This window comes from Ixodes scapularis, unplaced genomic scaffold, assembly GCF_016920785.2.
Source record: "Ixodes scapularis isolate PalLabHiFi unplaced genomic scaffold, ASM1692078v2 PGA_scaffold4__175_contigs__length_147842914, whole genome shotgun sequence".
NCBI classification, from domain to species: domain Eukaryota; kingdom Metazoa; phylum Arthropoda; class Arachnida; order Ixodida; family Ixodidae; genus Ixodes; species Ixodes scapularis.
Genome location: NW_024609879.1, coordinates 22,722,488 through 22,740,364, shown reverse-complemented (window position 1 = coordinate 22,740,364; position 17,877 = coordinate 22,722,488). Strand labels below are relative to the sequence as shown.

Below are 17,877 nucleotides of genomic sequence, written 5' to 3'. Positions count from 1 at the left end.
TAGGTCTGTCCCAGGTGGGACTGGTGATTTCGGGCCCATGATGCCCAACAATGGTTGATGGTCCGTCGTTATTTTCACGGGACGTCCCGCGACATAGCGATGAAAACGGTCCATTGCGAAAATGATAGCCAGCCCTTCACGTTCCAATTGCGAGTAGTTTTTTTCAGCCTTGCCGAGCGTTCTTGATGCGAACACGATCGGAGCCTCATTTCCGTCTGCATCTAACTGTGCTAATACTGCGCCGACGCCGTAGGGGGAAGCGTCACATGACACGATCAAGGTTCTGTTCTCGTCGTAGTGCGCGAGGACCGTACGTTTTGCGATGGCCTGTTTCAGCTGCAGAAAGGCTCGTCGATGATTTTCTTTCCATTCCCAAGGTCTGTCTTTCTCTAGCAGTGCGTAGAGACCTTTTGCTATTGTTGCCCGATTTGCCAAAAATCGGTCGTAAAAAGCTAGAAGTCCGAGAAACGACTGTAGCGTTGTTCGACAGGTCGGCTCTGGCATCTCGTGGATAGCTTTGAGTTTTTCCTCAGTCGGGTGTATCCCGGCAGCATCGATGGTGTGTCCGAGGTATTGTACTTGTTCCACTGCGAAGCGGCACTTAGATCTTTTAGTCGTAGACCAGCTCGAGCAAGTCTCGCCAATACTGTGTCCAGTCTAGTCATGTGCTTGGCATTGTTGGCCCCACTGATAATCACATCATCGAGGTATATCCCTATACCCGGGATTCCTGCTAAAACAGTTTCCATGAATCGCTGAAAAATTGCTGGAGCAGCTGCGATGCCAAATGGCATCCTCTTGACTCGATAGAGGACTTTTATAGTGCTGATGGTCAACACGTCAGCCGTCTCAGTTGTCAGTTGTAGCTGTTGATACGCTTGGGTGAGGTCTAGCGTCGAAAATACCACACCTCCTTGCAAATTTGCCAGGATTTCTGGAACCGTCGGCATGGGGTACACTGCGAGCTTTGCTTCCTTGTTTACCGTGCTTCGGTAATCTCCGCATAGCCGGATGGTGCCATCTTTCTTTTGTACTACAACCACCGGTGTGGCCCACTCGGAGTGTTGCGTCGCTTCCAAAATTCCTTGATTCTCGAGACTCCGCAGCTCGGCCTCCACCGCGGTGCGCAGTGCAAACGGCACGGGTCGTGCTTTGAGGAAGTGGGGAGTCGCGCCTTCTTTTAATTCCAGTTTTACTAGTGGCCCTTTGTGTCCCAAGATCTTGGCGTCAAAAACATCCTCATGTGTCTTCAAGACTTCGGCGACGCTGCCGTGGTTGCCGAGGTGATGGATTCCACTCACCCGGATCTTTAGGTCTCGAAACCAGTTCCGTCCTAGAAGGCTGCATCCTGAGCCTTTTGTCACGACCAAAGGCAAGATGTAATCCTTCGATTTATGTCGGACGTGTACACTTGCCGTCCCAAGCACTTGTAAGCCCTCTCCTGACCATGTACGGAGGGCCAGGCCCTCCTGGTTTAGCTTAGGGGCCTTCTTCGGCCAGAGGTGGCGATATGTAGCTTCGCTGATGATTGAGCAAGCAGCTCCGGAGTCGACTTCGAATTCGAGCTCTTTATTTTCAATCCTCAGCGTCACCATAAACTTTGGCAGCGTCTTCGATGCTCTAACCATATTCAGCTCGTGCAGGCTTCATGGCGTATCCGCATGATCATCGTCAAATTCGGGTAGCTCATCTGGCTGATCGAGGCTGTGTGTCGTCCGCGATAGGTGCTGCGTTCTTGACTTTTTGAAACAGGCCTTTTCGATATGTCCCTTCTTGTGGCAGAAGCTGCACCGTGCGTTTCGGGACTGGCAGGAGTAAGCCGAATGTTGTTCTTGGCATCGGTAGCATGTCTGTAGATCCCTCTGTCTGCTGCCACTCGTACTCAACTGCTTAGGTGGTAGCTGTTCTTTCTTAACCGCATGAACCTCCTCTTTGTATGTTTTCAAATCGCGTTGATGTTGTGCGGCACTTTCTGTTCGCACGGCCATGTCATATGCCTTTTGAAAGGTTAGATTGGTTTCGGCAAACAAACGTTGCTGGAGATGCTCATCAGTTATGCCACAAACGAAACGATCTCTGAGCATTACCTCAAGGGGTACCATGGTCGGATTAGCCGGTGTGTGTCCTGTGGTTCCCGAAATCACAGGTGTTCCTTCGCCGGTGGCGCCGGTAGCAGTTGAAGCCAAGCCGACGCTTGTTGTACCGGAAGTTGTCGCAGTCCCCGGTGTCACAGGGATCCCGAAGTTGCAGTCTGCTGCTAACTTCTTCAAAGACGCCGCGTAGCTGGATATGGATTCCCCGGGTTGTTGGTCTCTTCTTTGAAACTTCGCTCGGCTGAACAGCTCTGACGGCCGCGGGTCGAACTGTTTCTGGAGTTGTGCCATAAGCTCGTCAAAACTGACGTTTGCAGGGGTTCTTGGTGCCACGAGTGCTCGTACGACCTCGTAGGTCTTGGGTCCACAAAGTGTAAGCAGTAGTGCTCGTTTCTTTGACGGCTCTTCAACTGCGTTGGCCTCGCAGTAAAAGCTTAGGCGTTTGGCCCAAGATGTCCAAGCTGTTCCGTCGAACTCCTCCAGCTTGCCTTGAGAAGCCATCCTGCGTGCTGAAATTCTTGACTGTATCCCATACTCGTCGCCAATTGTTATGTATCCCAGGCAAGGACTCAAGCTCGGGGTAGACAAACGTCCGGACGTTACTTTTATGGCGCCTAGAATGCCCGTCTCGAGGCCCAGAAACCCGTGCACCAGTCCCGTGCTCTTGAAAGCACGGGAGTCCGCTCACGCCCTGTCCTGGCCAGCGGCCGGTACATTACAAACAAAAACAAGGATGAACGATAGTTATGTCCGCAGCAAGAATGAACGAGAACTTTCTACAAGTCCGTGACCCTGCGCGCAGCAATATCGAAGAAAACACCTAATTTTCTAGAATGCTGTTTAAGATTGTTTCTTTTATTCACTGATGACTGGCGGTGCCTTCAGGTGAAGGAACTTTAAACGGGAAGGTTACTTTTAATCAGTGTGACGTTAGAATGCGCGGGAAGGTAATTTTACAATTTTCCATAAAAAAGGCATCGAAATCTACTCGAGCTCCATCGATTAGTCCTTAGTCTTTACTAGGTTTCCTCATTCACCATACTTTATATAGGCAAGAATGCAGCCACTCCGGTTCTCTACACAACAAAACCCAGCCAGTTTGGCAAACTCTATTGCTATTTGAAAGAACACATTTTTTTTTGTTGTTTTAATCATAGTGTTCTTACAATAAACGCTAGAGGCTCAGGTGGCAATAGTGTGCTGTTGCATTTCGAAGCAGACAGCAAGCAATCAGAAATTGACTTCCGGTAATGTATTTCTATGGGAAAAAGCAAGTGCATTTTATCTCTGCGCTCGATTATAAGCGCCAATATCACGAATAATTTGTATGTACTAGGCACATTGGAACATTTCTCAGTCACGCAGACGAAATAATTGGTCAGTTACAGAGTTTTTTTATTTGAAATTCGCGGCATTGAAAACGGTGTTAAAACCGCTTTGTACGTGTATTTATGTGCAGTGTCTGACACTGTTAGCGCGAACGGCGTCGCCGATTTCCAGCATGGGGGATATGCGTGCCAAACGAACGAAGGACACGTGGAAAACTAAGAGAGGTGGCAAGAACTACGCATTAACACTGGATAAGTGACTCTTTGTGCATGCAGGTGATCAAAATAAATTAAAAGCCACGTAATATAGTCCGAGTTGCAATAAATAAGTAGTGCTTTATTCTTTCTCCTCGTGAATATGTGCGAAGATGCTTGTTCTGTGTTCAAGTCCTCACCCGCACGCTCCAAATCTTTGCAAATAGGGGGAAGCCAGAGGGGTGGTTCTTATTTGAACCCGTTCGCATTTCTACCTTCTCGTTTTTACCTTCGCATTTCAACCCAGCGCGAAACAACTTTCGCGTTTATCCCTTTCTCATTTAAACCGTTCTCAAAACAAACTTTCGGGTTTTGACCCTTCTCAAAACGACTTTTTCTCATTTTAACCTTTCTCATTTCAAAATTTCTCAAAACATACTTTCTGGTTTTGACCATTGTCAGAAAGACTTTTCTCATTTTAACCTCTCTCATTTCGAACCCAAATTAATCCAACATCATGATCTCGCAATCTTTCTGCGGTATTTATGACGAATTCGGGTAATTAATTGCCTTCGAGCCCTTGCCTGTGGCACCGGCGACCAAAAACGCGCCAGCGGCGCATCACGTGACCCTCTCCACCCGAATGCCAAGCACAATGAACTGGCGTTTTTATTTGACTGGGTCGCGAGTGGGCTCTGTTAACTTCTTGGATCATTCTATGGTACCATGAGCACGCTGCATACGCCAACAACATAAACTACGACTCTTTGAGATGTGTGTAAACAGAAGCGGCTACACAAAACCTTTCAAAATATTGGCATTACCACAGTCCGTACAGCTGACAGAATATTAAAATATTAAATCAATGAAAGGGTAGATGTACAAATCAGTGTGGTGCTGCCCGCACGCGCGTCAAATTTCAATAAACTTCGTTTGGATTTTCGATTAACTGTGGCCACGGAGGCTTGCCAGCGTCGCTTTCCATATTCTGTTTACTGTTAGTAGAGAGTTTTAGTAGATCGTTCCCATGACTCCGATAACGGTACCGGATACTCCGCCACCGCCTCCCTTGCGCATGCATAGTATCGTTATCGGGGCTATCGGGGGTATCGGAACGATCTACTAAAATATTTAGTACCTTTTTTGGAATCCTCAGTATTCTCATTGCACCCACCCTCCTTGAAATTGTAATGCGTGTTCAAGTTTCAAAATGCATCACTGTGCATACTTTTTTTTTTTCAGCGGTGTAATAACTTGTTATTACAGAGTTGTAAAATAAAGTGATGAATGATGCAGCCCGTGTCTCAGAGCAAACATACCTTGGTCAGGCTGGATAAATTCTTCAAAAAATGTTGACTTTCTTTGAAACATAAATTATATTTCTCTTCGTTGTTTTTGCTATCTTGTCTCAGAGCACAAAAGGGTGCCCGTCTCGATGGCTTCGTTTGCCACTCGAACCCGCTATTTGCCGTCTCAGCGAGCATTGTGTCGTTTGGTTTCCTATCCCGATTCGGATGTGACGATACTGGATACAGTCTGGCAGACAAGCTGCCCGACCTCTTGGAGCTCGGGAAAACTTTTGCTGGTAAATTGCCGGTACACGCTTGAGAAGCGCAACCCGAAAAGCTTGCACCCGCCAGCCTTTGACCACGCGGACGGCCTTGCCGAAGATATGGGAAAACTTTTGTTCAGGGTAAGTGAACACACGAATTGGCCGGGAACGCGACAGAACAGCACACGACAAAACAGCACGCGACAAAACAGCACGGTCAAAACAGCACGCGTCAAAACAGCACAGCGTCAAAACAGCACGGCGACAAGACAGCACCCGTCAAAATAGCACGCGACAAAACAGCACAGCGTCAAAACGGCACAGCGACAGAAGAGCACGTGCCAAAACAGCACGGCGTCAAAACAACACGACGTCAAAATAGCACACATGTAAAAAGGCTGTAATAGGTAGCATTTTATGAAAACAAAACAGAATGTAAAGAAAAAGGGTTGGACATTGCATGGCATTATTTAACAGCTAGTGGAGAAACAATAAAAAAAAATGTACGCTGGCGGCGACGGGATCGCACTCAAGTCAGTGTCCCGAGTGCTGTTGCTGTGCGATTGCTAAAAACAAATGAAGTTAGCAGTAGTTACTACTACTTAACTACGCTAATCTCTGAAGAGATTTCGTAGTTAGAGGGGATACCTTCGGCGTCGATGTTGGCTGCGTTGTCTGGTCTTTTTTGAAGTATCAGGGAAGAGGAAGAGTTATTGGGAAAAAGATATCCGTAAGTTCAAGTTATGAACTGCCTAGTTTGTGGATGTCCGGTGAGGTTCCGTAGTACTTGTCGTTTCGTAATTATCACCTAAGCCTAAAAAGCCCCCCCCCCCACCAAAAAAAAAAAAAAAATACAGGAGATGCGATGGTTACAGATGCATTTTTATTTATTTATTTATGAATACTGTTCACCCCAAGTACGGGGCTTTAACAGGTGTGGGGTATAGGAGAGCACTGAAACATACATCAGGACTACAATACAGTACACATTCAGCGACATACACTTAAAATAAAGGGGCTGAAATAGCACAAACATTCAATATATTATATAGCACTGGACAAAATGAATTCTCAGCACTTGAAATCTACTACTTAGCAAAATATTTAACTATTTATCATTCCATATCAGTCATATTCAAAAGGGCGCTCTCAAAATCATCTAAACAGTCCAATGACAATATATTTTGTGGGAGATCATTCCAGTTTTTTACAGTTCTAGGGACAAAAGAAAACCTATAAGCGTCAATTTTACATTTGGGCACTCCAAACTGATTAGTGCTAACGTATCTGAGTTCTCTCGATGCGCGATGTGTTAATCTAGAATCCGGTTTAATGTTATACAGGTGATGAGAAAACAAAGAAAAACTTTAGTCGAGCAATTTTTCGACGGACGGAAAGTAAGGGGAGATTGAGGCTGTTCAGCATATCTGTGACAGAATCAAGTCGCTTGTATTTGGATAGAATAAATCGCGCCGCCTTCCTCTGAACGTTTTCGAGTTCACCAATTTGATTTTTTCTTTAGGGGTCCCATACCGATGCAGCGTACTCTAAGGTAGGCCGAATATACGTTGTGTAGGCCATTAACTTCGCTTTAGGCGGAGCACTAACCACATTCCGTCGTAAAGACCAAAGCTTTTTCATTGCTTTGTGTCATATTTCATTTATGTGTTTACTCCAACTTAAGTCTTTAGAAATCGTCACACCCAAGTATTTAAAACTATCAACTTCAACCAAAGGACTTCCATCAAGCTCGTAAGTAAAAGAAAGAACATTCTTAGTTCTGTTAGTTATTCGTGCAAACACAGTTTTTGTGTAATAATTTTCATCTTCCATTTCGAGCACCAGTCCTGAATAGACCCGACAGATGCACTTAATCTGCGCTGGTCGTCTTCCTCCTCGATTTTTGAATATACAAGACAACCATCCGCAAATAGCCGCACAGTAACCCCTTGATTTATTTCCGCCGCGATATCAAATTAAAAATAATACTGGCCCGAGTACTGACCCCTGGGGGACGCCCGAGGGCACTTCAGATACAATTGAACGGTCACCGTTAACCTCTACATACTGCACCCGATTAGATAAATACGCCCTGATCCAGAATATCACGTTCTGATTTACACCATGCAAAGAAAGTTTATGAAGTAGTTCAGTGTGGTGGTACTCTATCAAACTCCTTAGAAAGGTCAAGGCATATCGCATCAATCTGTCCTCTCTCATTAGAAGAAGCTGCAAAATCGTCAAATGTTCCTATGAGTTGCGTGACCGTCGATAGTTTCTGATAGAACCGGTAAGATAAGGTGACTTTAATGGGGAGCGTATTCAAGGTGAACCATGGACATCGATTCTGCGGGGTTCATTCGCCGTGAATAAAATCTCCTGGAAACACGCGGCTGGAGCTTGCAGGCGAGAAGTTGTACGTTTTGAGTTAAACTCACAGATTATTGCCGACGAAGGCCTTGATCGAGTGGAAACCGGTGAAGCAGTAACATGCTGCAGCCTCAATGCTGTGGCCTTACACTGCAGCATGGGCTGAACACTCCGTTGCCGCACACGCTTTCTGTTTTTTCTTTTAACAACTAACGGCAACACATTTCCGTGCGATTGAATTATTTATTGTAGACGATAGCACCAGCAAACTTGCGCGTCAAAATGAGCAAAACTGCTCGAAACAATTGCGGTGGCTTAGCTCGGCTATGCCAGGATATACGAAGCGTGAGCTTATGCGCATAAAATGAGAGGCGCTATCAAGCGGCTCCGGTGCAGCGTCAGACTTGGCTACTGCGCAACGGAGGCGCACAGCTGGGCACACGGCGGCGCCAGTGCTTCTGCCGCGGCTATGACGTCACTCCTCTGGAATGCGCAGACCGGCGAGGGGGGCGCGGCGGCGGCGGAGCGCGCGGCGGCGGCGGCTCCGGCGCTCCAGCTGTGCGCCGTGTGCCGTCACTGCTGCTCGCGCATGCGCAGCACGCAGCACAGCTCATTATGCGAGCCACGCGAAACTGCTTAACCTCGGCCAGTGTAGCTCACGCTACAAAATAGCCAGAATACGCACCAGCGGGGGCTTCGGTACTGCCCAGAGAACGGTCATGATCAAGTATACTCCCCACTCCAAACTTGCTTCCAAAAGAACAGATTCCAAAAAAAAATTGGCCGTCAACGAGTTGGCTTTCGACGAATCGGCCAAGAACCTCAATTCCTTTACAGTGCCTTATTTGAGACGTGCATTTTTGAACTTCAAAAGCTATATTTAGGGTTCAGCGTTTTCGGGTTAAGCCGAATATAACCGGTAAAAGTACGCCGAATTCATTTTTCCAAATTCGGTCTTAACTGAAAAAGTTCAGTATTTTCGAGGGCGTTTGGAGTGGTGTGTGTGTGTGTGTGTGGGGAGGAGGGGGGGGAGGATGTGACTCATAACTAGGGTGTCGTGTTTTCGGATGAATTCGAAAAACACCCGCCGGTGAGAGTCTCGTCTATTCGGATTTATCTGATAAACTCTAAATTTCGATATGCTCAATCCCCTTCCCCCCCCCCCCCACACACACACACAGAAATATATTTTACAATTAATGATTTAATCAGCGCGTAGAGTAAATGGTCCTGGAAAAATGCCACCTCACAGATCTTTCAAATTTCGGTCAGGACAACAGGTCATTGTACTATCGGGTCAAGACAAAAGTCACTGTTTATGTTTCCGGTTTGGGTGATACTATTTGTGCCTGAGAGGAAGGAGAGGTAGTGTTTTTGTAATCGTGAAAGCTATGGACCATAGGAATTACATAAAGTGGGGAAGAGGACAGTTGAAACTTCTATATTTTATCCTTTTCCACTCTACCTCTTGCCTCCGCGCGGTAGGTTGATGGAATGGCATGGAATGAATACAAGCTTCCCAGCGACCACCTCCAGTAGGTTATTGATTTTAAGGTATCGACATTTATCGAAATAACACTTGTATGCCACTTTTGTTGTAGGACAAATTAGTATTGTCAGTATACACCAGGGGTGGCCAAGCTGCGGCTCGCGAGCCGCATGCGGCTCTTCGCGTGTTAAAGTGCGGCTCGCGGCTACCTCCCCTACCCCCCCCCCCCCCACACACACACTCACACACTTACACATCTCTCTCCCGGTCACACCAGCACTTCCCCAAAAAGAGAAATGGAACGCGTTTTAAATCGAAAGACAGGTTGCTGTTTCTTAGTCTTGTGCTACTGCTACCTTACGTACAGTTGTACAGCTTTTGACTCGGATAGATTGAAAGTAGTTCGAGTTTTGGTTACTGCTCTGGACAAAAGCTTGCCCCGCCCCCGCCCCCCCCCCCCCCCCCCCCGCGGCTCTTGGAAGTTTAGCGGTTTTGTTTGCGGCTCTTAGGCCTTGTCAGCCTGGCCGCCCCTGGTATACACCAACGCATAATCCAACTGAAGAAAATATTAATTGCTACAATCGTGCTTTGTTTTTTTTTTTTTTTTTTTTTTTTTGTTTAGCATACGTTTACATTTGGATATTATTTGTTTCTATTTTTAATAAGAAGCACAGCAAAATTGAGCTCCGAATTTCGGAAAATTCGGAATCAAACAAAAATAAACTCCGATAAACTCCGAATTTTCGGCAAAAAATAAACTCAGAAAAACACCCTCCGAACTTGACGAAAACTAAACTCCTAAAATACGGAACCTTACTCATTACTGATCATATGACCACTTCCTGTCGCAGTTTTCAGCTTGTCTGCGAGATCGGTTCAACTTTAAACAAAAGCTCCGGGGGCGTAGGGGTCTTCAGGACGAAATCTGGGTTCTTCACCTGATTGGGATTTGTGCCGAATTCTTTGTTGAACGAAAGAGTGTTTAATCGTTGAATCAAACAACGGAAATCAAGAGGGTCCGTAAATGCCCCGCATTGTTTAACACCCCTAGCTTCCGTCTACTAGAGGAGGGCATAAATGCGAGTGTTTTATTGTCATTTCTGCCGTCGGCGCAAATTCATCCCTCTCGCAGTCGTGAAAATGGGGGAAAACGCACCGAGTACAATGCTCGCTAATTTCTCCATTTTGATATTTGCCTCTCCGACCGAAGTGGTACTGAAGATCATGCTCTTCCTGTGTACAAATACAAGTACACCACGATAATGTCAGATCACAATAAGGCCCCAGTGCGTCTTGCAGAACAGGTCGCGTCGGCTGCCAAGGACGGCAACAAATAAGAAGACCAGTAGCTGGTACTCCATATACATTTTACACAAACGCTTTTAATTGTTTCATTTTCGTTAGTATACTGGTTTCGTCATTAAACCTAATATAACTGAGAAGTTTATGAGTCTACAAATATTCACCGCTATAAACCGAAAACTTTTGTTTGGAATAAAAACCGGAAAAAAGTGCGCAGAATTTCAAATAATACAAACCGAAAACGCCGAACCCTAGCTATATTGTCAATGTCATGTTTTGACGCTGTGTTGTTTTGTCGCTGTGCTGTTTTGACGTCGTGCTGTTTTGACGCCGTGCTGTTTTGGCACGTGCTCTTCTGTCGCTGCGCCGTTTTGACGCTGTGCTGTTTTGTCGCGTGCTATTTTGACGCGTGCTGTTTTGTCGCCGTGCTGTTTTCACGCTGTGCTGTTTTGACGCCTGCTGTTTTGACCGTGCTGTTTTGTCGCGTGCTGTTATGTCGTGTGCTGTTCTGTCATGGTGCCGAATTGGCCATTACAAGCAATAACACACGACTAGCACAATGATCCATCCGCTCCACACGACGACATCTTACGACATATAGCGACAGAAGAGAAATGAAGTACCGAATCTGCGCTAGCACTTTTGAAACCACGTCACCATGTGACCACGTAGCTACGTCAACAGACTCGGAGTGGCACGCAGGCATAAGGAAAATTCTTTCATGTGCTATGCAAGAGATGGTGCCGCTTCGCTTCATCTTCAACCTTCATCCTTAACTGTTTTTCCTTTCTCTATACCTCACTACGGTGTTCAAATGACAACGGGTTCAAATGAGAAAGGGTCAAAACGCGAAAGGTTAAAACGCGAAGGGCGTTTTGCGAATGGGTTCAAACGAGAAGGGTTCAAATGAGAATGGGTTCAAATGAGACGGGTATAAATAAGAAAGGGTTGAAACGCGAAAGGTTAAAACGAGAAGGGCGTTTTGCGAATGGGTTCAAACGAGAGAGTTCAAATAAAAATGGGTTGTTTCGAGATACACCCAGCCAGAGAACAGGTGCGCGATGAAAACTGCCCAACATAGGAAATATTAAGAAAACACAACTTTCGTAGCCCACGTACTTTATTCTTTACGTTTCGAAGGTTTTTGAACCACTCGCAAAGATGCACGACGGGGTCATTTTCATATAGTGAGAGGACAGGCATATTAGCGATATATAGGCATCAACGAAATGCTGGCGAACTTTGAACACACTCTACATTCCTTTCGATCGTTATTTTGCTTAGAACCGTCGCTCGTTTCTACATACCTGCCATGGAACAGAGGTTTGGGCCTAAAATATAGAGAAGTTTAGCATCGTTCAGTCGTAAAAGAAAAATACTGTAACTAAAGCAATTACACTTTCAAAATATTAATAAAAGTACGTACTATCCGGTACAACCGAAATAACAAAAGTTATTCATGTTATTTGCCGGCAACGAGACAAAATTCACGCGCGTTTTCCCATAGGCAGACTGGAAAACCAGACTGCATGCTGTCTGCTTCAATTTGTAACCGGAAGTCCCGTAGACACTAGCGCCAGCTGAGCCTCTAGTGTTTATTGTACTAGCTCTATGGTTTTAATCAATAGAAAGGTCGAACGTGGCGCCGCATGTGCGTAAGGCAACTACGTCGTTTTTATAGAGGCCGAAGCTGCAACCTGGACGCAACCTCATGGACCTTTTGATGCGGGTTTTAATTCTCTGGTGTACTGATTTTATTATTTCCCGGTTGAGCTTCCTCGTTTACCACTCGAGATTATTTATTCAACCTTGTAATCCGTGGATTTCATGAGTCAGGTTTCATTTTTATAGAACGGTTATACGCATAACAATTTCTTTAATGTTTTTTTTTGTTTTGTTCTGAAGTCGCTTAGTAAGGGTGTTGTCATACTTTTAAGAGAGTTTTTGAACTTCCTAATACTGTCCACGACTATTTCAGTGGGCCGGAGCATCCAACTTACGACTCACCTCCCTAAGGAGGGTTGCTATGACAGTCTGATTATTGTTTTCATGCCCGGCTCGCATTAGGTTTTCCAAATCTGCAACTGGGGCGGCGCCAAACTTTTCTATAGCCATCTCTTTTAGATTTAAATGTTCACTCCGCTACACCAGTGCAGTCACCCTAGTGATAATACAGTCGGCAATCGGAGCATGACGACACATTCTCAGTTGCATGTAGTACCTCGTCAAATTGCAAACAAACGGAATTCTCGTTACATGGCATTTGCCAGTACAAGGCAAATTAGGAAACAAAACATCGACAGCAGTGAGCGTGGCACTAGCAGCAGCAGTGACACCCAGTGCTTGGTATAGCAACATGAAATACAAGACGAACCTAAAAATAGCACAGAAAGAAGTCGGGCATTTGCTACCAACGACGCTGCTCTCGCCGCCAAATGTACAGTTCACGCGACCGAGTGGCTCTTATATCGCATACATGGGGGCGGTGCTCTTGCACTTGATCCGTTGACCACAGGCACACGTGCTGATGGCAACACATGTTTCTTAGAACAACTTTTCAATGTGCTTATTTGAAGCCGGTCTAAAAGGTCACAGCTTTCTAGAAGCCGTCCGAGCAGTGCGCAACCTTCAGGAAGCTGAAGATAACAAAGGAAAAGGTCACCCGTGTGCAAAAAGTGACGCTGTGGCCGCTGGCCAAATGAAAACCCGCGCGACTATATGGCCTTTACATCGCAGCTTTTGCGGTGGCGCTGTCATAGTTAAACCCGTGACCAAACGCGCACACGCTGATAAAGAATAATGTTTTTGGGGGGTTTACTTTTTTCGCTGATTACTTCATTCATGTCCGAAAATTTACACCTTCGCGGCAGCAGTCCAAGCATTGAGTTATCTTAAAGTGTGTTTCCAGCAATGCCACCGCCTCTGCCAAATAACAACCAGCAACGCCTGAAACATAATAAATTTATATAACATATGTTAGTGATCTTAGAAAACCAGCTTGCAAAATTGTTATTATTTTATTCCTAACTTTGTGATGACAAAGGCAGAGTGCAAACAGTCATTATGCCAGCTGTAGTAATTCGCTCTTTCCTCAAAGTGTTTAGAGTCTAATCAACAAAGAACTGAACAAAACACGTGACGTATGGCGGAAAAATTCTTCTTTCGAGTACCACATTTTGATAGCCTTCATATTTATTACAATCATCTCATATTTGTTGTGAAACACATGCTCAAAATTGTTTGTGTATAATACTAAAAGTAGGCATCGAATGTTTTTATGCTTAATTGGTATGAATATCACTCTTCCTTGATTCAATTCTAAAAAAACTCTAAACATTTAATATATTTGCTGATAATGTATGCAGCCTACTCTTAGTGATGCGCTAGATTTAAAAATACCACAGTGGGGTCTTACTGTCCAAAATTACGAAAGGCATCTGTCACGCCCAGCTTAGGATTGAGCAATAATTTCGACCACCTGGGCAATCTTTTAACGTGCAACCGAACGCTCGGTTACGCGACGCCTTCTCCGCAATATGCCTCCATCATATTGTGGCCACCAAGGCCGGAATTCGAACCCGCCTCCTAGGGATCTGTAGCCTGGCGCTTTGCCTCGGAGCCGCCGAGGCAGCTGGCTAGATTTTAAAGATAGTTTAACAAATACTAAGTCTTGTTATTAAAATTAAATTAAATTTCTGAAGGAAATACTCGCAGTAAGCAGGTGAATTTTACGAGCGTGTTTGTTGGATTAATACCCGATACAAAGAAAGCAGAACACAAACAAGGCACAGAGACAGACACGTCAGTCTCTGTACCCCATTGGCGTTTCAAATGTTTTTATTTTAATGTTACCTGTTGGTAGGTTAAATATAAATATTCAACTTGTGCCTCTTATTTGTTAACATTATCCTTACGTTTCATGTTTTAATGCTGAAAAAGTTTAAAAGTAAAATTTAATATTTGATCGAAATATTTATATATTAATTTTGTTGACATTTCAATATTTTTTCATATTTATGGTTCCCGCATTACATTTGAAGAAACCATTCCAAGCGTAACACAAACAGTTTTACACAATTGAGAAATGATCCACTATTACGCACTGCTTGCAAATATCGTTTTGCACTAACTAATTTCTAGATGGCTCAACTACTGACTACTTAAAAGGATTGTATTAATGAGAATTTGTGAAACTTTCTAGAAGGGACGTCAAGTAATAAATATGTAAGCAGTGAGAGAGTGCCGGCGAGCTGGTAATTACTCGACATTTTGTAAACCCTGAGATGGGGAACGATAAACAAAAAGTACGAACACAACAAAATCTCAATAATAGATTTTGTAGTGTTCGTCCGTTTTTTATCGTTCCCCATCTCAGGGTTTACAAGATGTCGAATAAATATGGCAGTTTTATAATTATCCTTTTTTTCAGATTTAACGCATTTTTGTGAAATGCACTTCAGATCTCTAAAGATAGCCAAATTCTTAAATTTTAGAAACGAAAGCGATACAATTAGCGTTTAAAATATATATTTTTAATTTGGCTTTTCTAACATTTAAATTAATTAGATGTAGAAGTGCACAATTTAACCTGCTTGATCATTGCCAATTTCATAGAATCCAACTTCTGTTAAGAACTGCATGACCAAAGGTCCAACAGTGCGATCGAAATCACGAGAGTTGCCACTTTTACCGTACCTTCCAGATGAACCCGAAAGAACTCCAGGACGGCTTGTTCGAGGACAAGCACAAATTGGCCGCTGTGTCCGTGAAGCAAACAAACGAAGGAGTAGAAATCGTGTGTTACTTTTAATTATAAATATGCATTTGTTTTATCATTAGCATTAGAGAGGGAATTATATATGTAACGCAGATTACTCGAAAATATATGTGTCTTAACATATAAAATTCAAAAAAGTATACCATGATATAAATGTTTCGTCAGAGGTGACTGTTGGGGCATGATATCACCCCGTAATTTGTATTCCTGCAAAAGTTATTAGAAAGCATGTTACACTGAGCAGGTTACAACATGAAAATTGAGAAGACGGTAATTGATATTAATGTTTTCGATAGTTAAATATCGGTAAAGCATACATTAAAATACTGCGATGCTTACAAAGTAACCTCTAAATCCAGCCCCATGAACATTTTGATTGCACAATTAAAACAGTATACTCTAAGCAAGAGCAGGCTATTTCAAGCTTCGAGCAATAAAGCATGTGCGACCTACATCGTAAATTGCATGAGTCCAGGGTCGTTGTATAAAAATCCGAGCATAGGAAGTGAAGGTCTATTGGCTTTGGTTTTGGCAAATAAAAATAATCTTACAGTTTGCTACTGTAAAATGTAAAAACGTGAACTACAAAATAAAGGAACCACCAACCATGTAAATATTGTATCAATACACAGGACGGAATGCTCAGCCCCACTTTGAGAATTGCTCCGCTTCCGTTCATGGCTCGATCTCAACATGGGAGCATTGCACACAATGTCTCCGAGATTAAAGTGCACGCTGACTATAACAATGATTACATACGTAAGTAACTTTTTTCAAGCTTAAATTTACATTTTCGTGTCTTCTAGGATGCTTACCAAGCAGTCATATTTTAATGTAATTTAAATTCTATGTAATTGCGACGCGCTTATGACTTTCTTAGTTTACTCAGTATTAAGTCTGATTTTGGAGCTATGTAAGGTAAAACGTGAAGAAAGAGCACACCAGTGTACAATGTTTGTTCAATCAGATTTACTGCTCATTCCCCTTAACTGACTCTTCCACAGAATATTTCTTATTCAGTTCGTTTGTACTTTAAGAACTGTGTTGTCCTTTCGCAAACTAAACCGCTAGATATAATGCACGTACGTCAAACTTTTATATTTAGAAACACTGGTAACCCGAGATTGTAGTTGGATTTGTGAGATTACGGCTTGCATATTTGTATTACATAGTACCAGTTATAGATCGTACGAGCAGACGTATCATTCCAATCTTAAGCAACTTGCTTGACGAATGAGCCTTTCTTTGCCTTTACTGCGCTCGAAAGTGCGGCTGGCAACTATTTTTAGGGCAAAACGCTGCAACTATGAGATATGCGCTCGCGATCATCAGGACCATCGCCGATGGTCCCGATTCGCTTGTGTGGACCAGGAGCTTGGTTGACATCCCAACTTGGTGCACTACGGAAAACGTAAACGAGAACGCCGCCCAGAGGACGAGTGACCAAAACTCATGGTGCAGTTCAAGTTTGTGACTGAAATCTATAGTAGGATACACGTTCGCACGAAACGGCGACTTTGTTATTGCGGCTTCGTTCTTACATCGCCTATTGAGGTTGTTAAATTTCCGTTGGTGACGCTGTTAACATCGGCGATAGAGTCGCTTGTCGCGGCTTTGTTGGCGATGTGGTTTAAGTCGACGATTGTATTGCTTGTCACACCATCGCGGCCGGCATTAGCACGATCGCTTTCCTCAACGCGTCTTCAAATTCGGCGGCCTTGGCAGTCTTGGACACGACGTTCTATATTCTTAGGCCTTCCGGCAACGTTGAAATAAAATACTGTTAACTTCATTTTCGCGGGCTCGATATTTCTCAAGTTTTACAAAGCGTGGCCTTTAGGAATATTTGACCGGCAAAATATTTTGTTTTGGAGGGTCAGGCTTAGTGTCAGTTGCCATAGGGTAATTTATATGCGTGATTTAATTCTAGCGGTATTTCCGAACTCTCAGAATTCGCTAAAAATAGGTCATTGAAATATTAAGTTGTTTACAGTGTTGTAGAATGAATTGTTACATGAAGAAGCAGCCGCTATCAGCAACGTTCGAGAAATAGCCAGCCTGACTGACCTTCTTCGCCCTGTAGCCTGTCTATAGGCCGTAGCAGGTCCCTGTCTTTACGTACATAACTCTTTCTAAACCTACATCATTACCAACGCGCTCACTAACATGTGTAGCCTCGTATATTTCGCGTTGTTCTTTTTTTCCCCCTGGCGTTGTATAACGACTTCTCGGAAGCTTCAAGAACGGATCACTCGGGAAGAAAACAATTAGACACCTTGAAGTACACAATACCTGAATTTCAGAATCGCTCATACACGCCCCGCCTGAATGTATACAAGGGAATAGCTATGTGCGAGTGCTGTTAGCTATGATAGTTATTTTTACTGCGCGAGCTCTCCTAATGAATGCTCGTGCATGCGCGCATATCTTGCTTTAAGTCAGTCTGAGTGTAGGGAGCGTGCACTTAACGGATTTCGGCTTATATTGGTGCGTTTTTGTCGACAGTTTTTTTTTTTTTCTGTGGCAAAGGAGTAAATCTCGCCCTGTTTGAGGGGTTATCCCTCACGCTCTTCTGCTTGCACAGCGTTGCACAGCAATAAAAACGCATCTGGAAAGGGGCTATGCGGACACTACAGAGTACTGGCCTCTGCGAACGTAAATCCCGTAATGGTGGTCGCGACCCCTCGGAACGGCGCTCGTGACCACTCACAGCGAGTGCACATAGTTTTGAATCGACGCCGCTAGGTGGCGCGGCATTGATAAAGGGGCCT

At 44.2% G+C, this 17,877-nt stretch overlaps 1 pseudogene; it reads left to right on the top strand.

The window, feature by feature from the left end:
* The window catches only part of LOC115315236, a 117,197-nt pseudogene that overhangs the window by 30,522 nt on the left and 68,798 nt on the right, over positions 1-17,877 (top strand).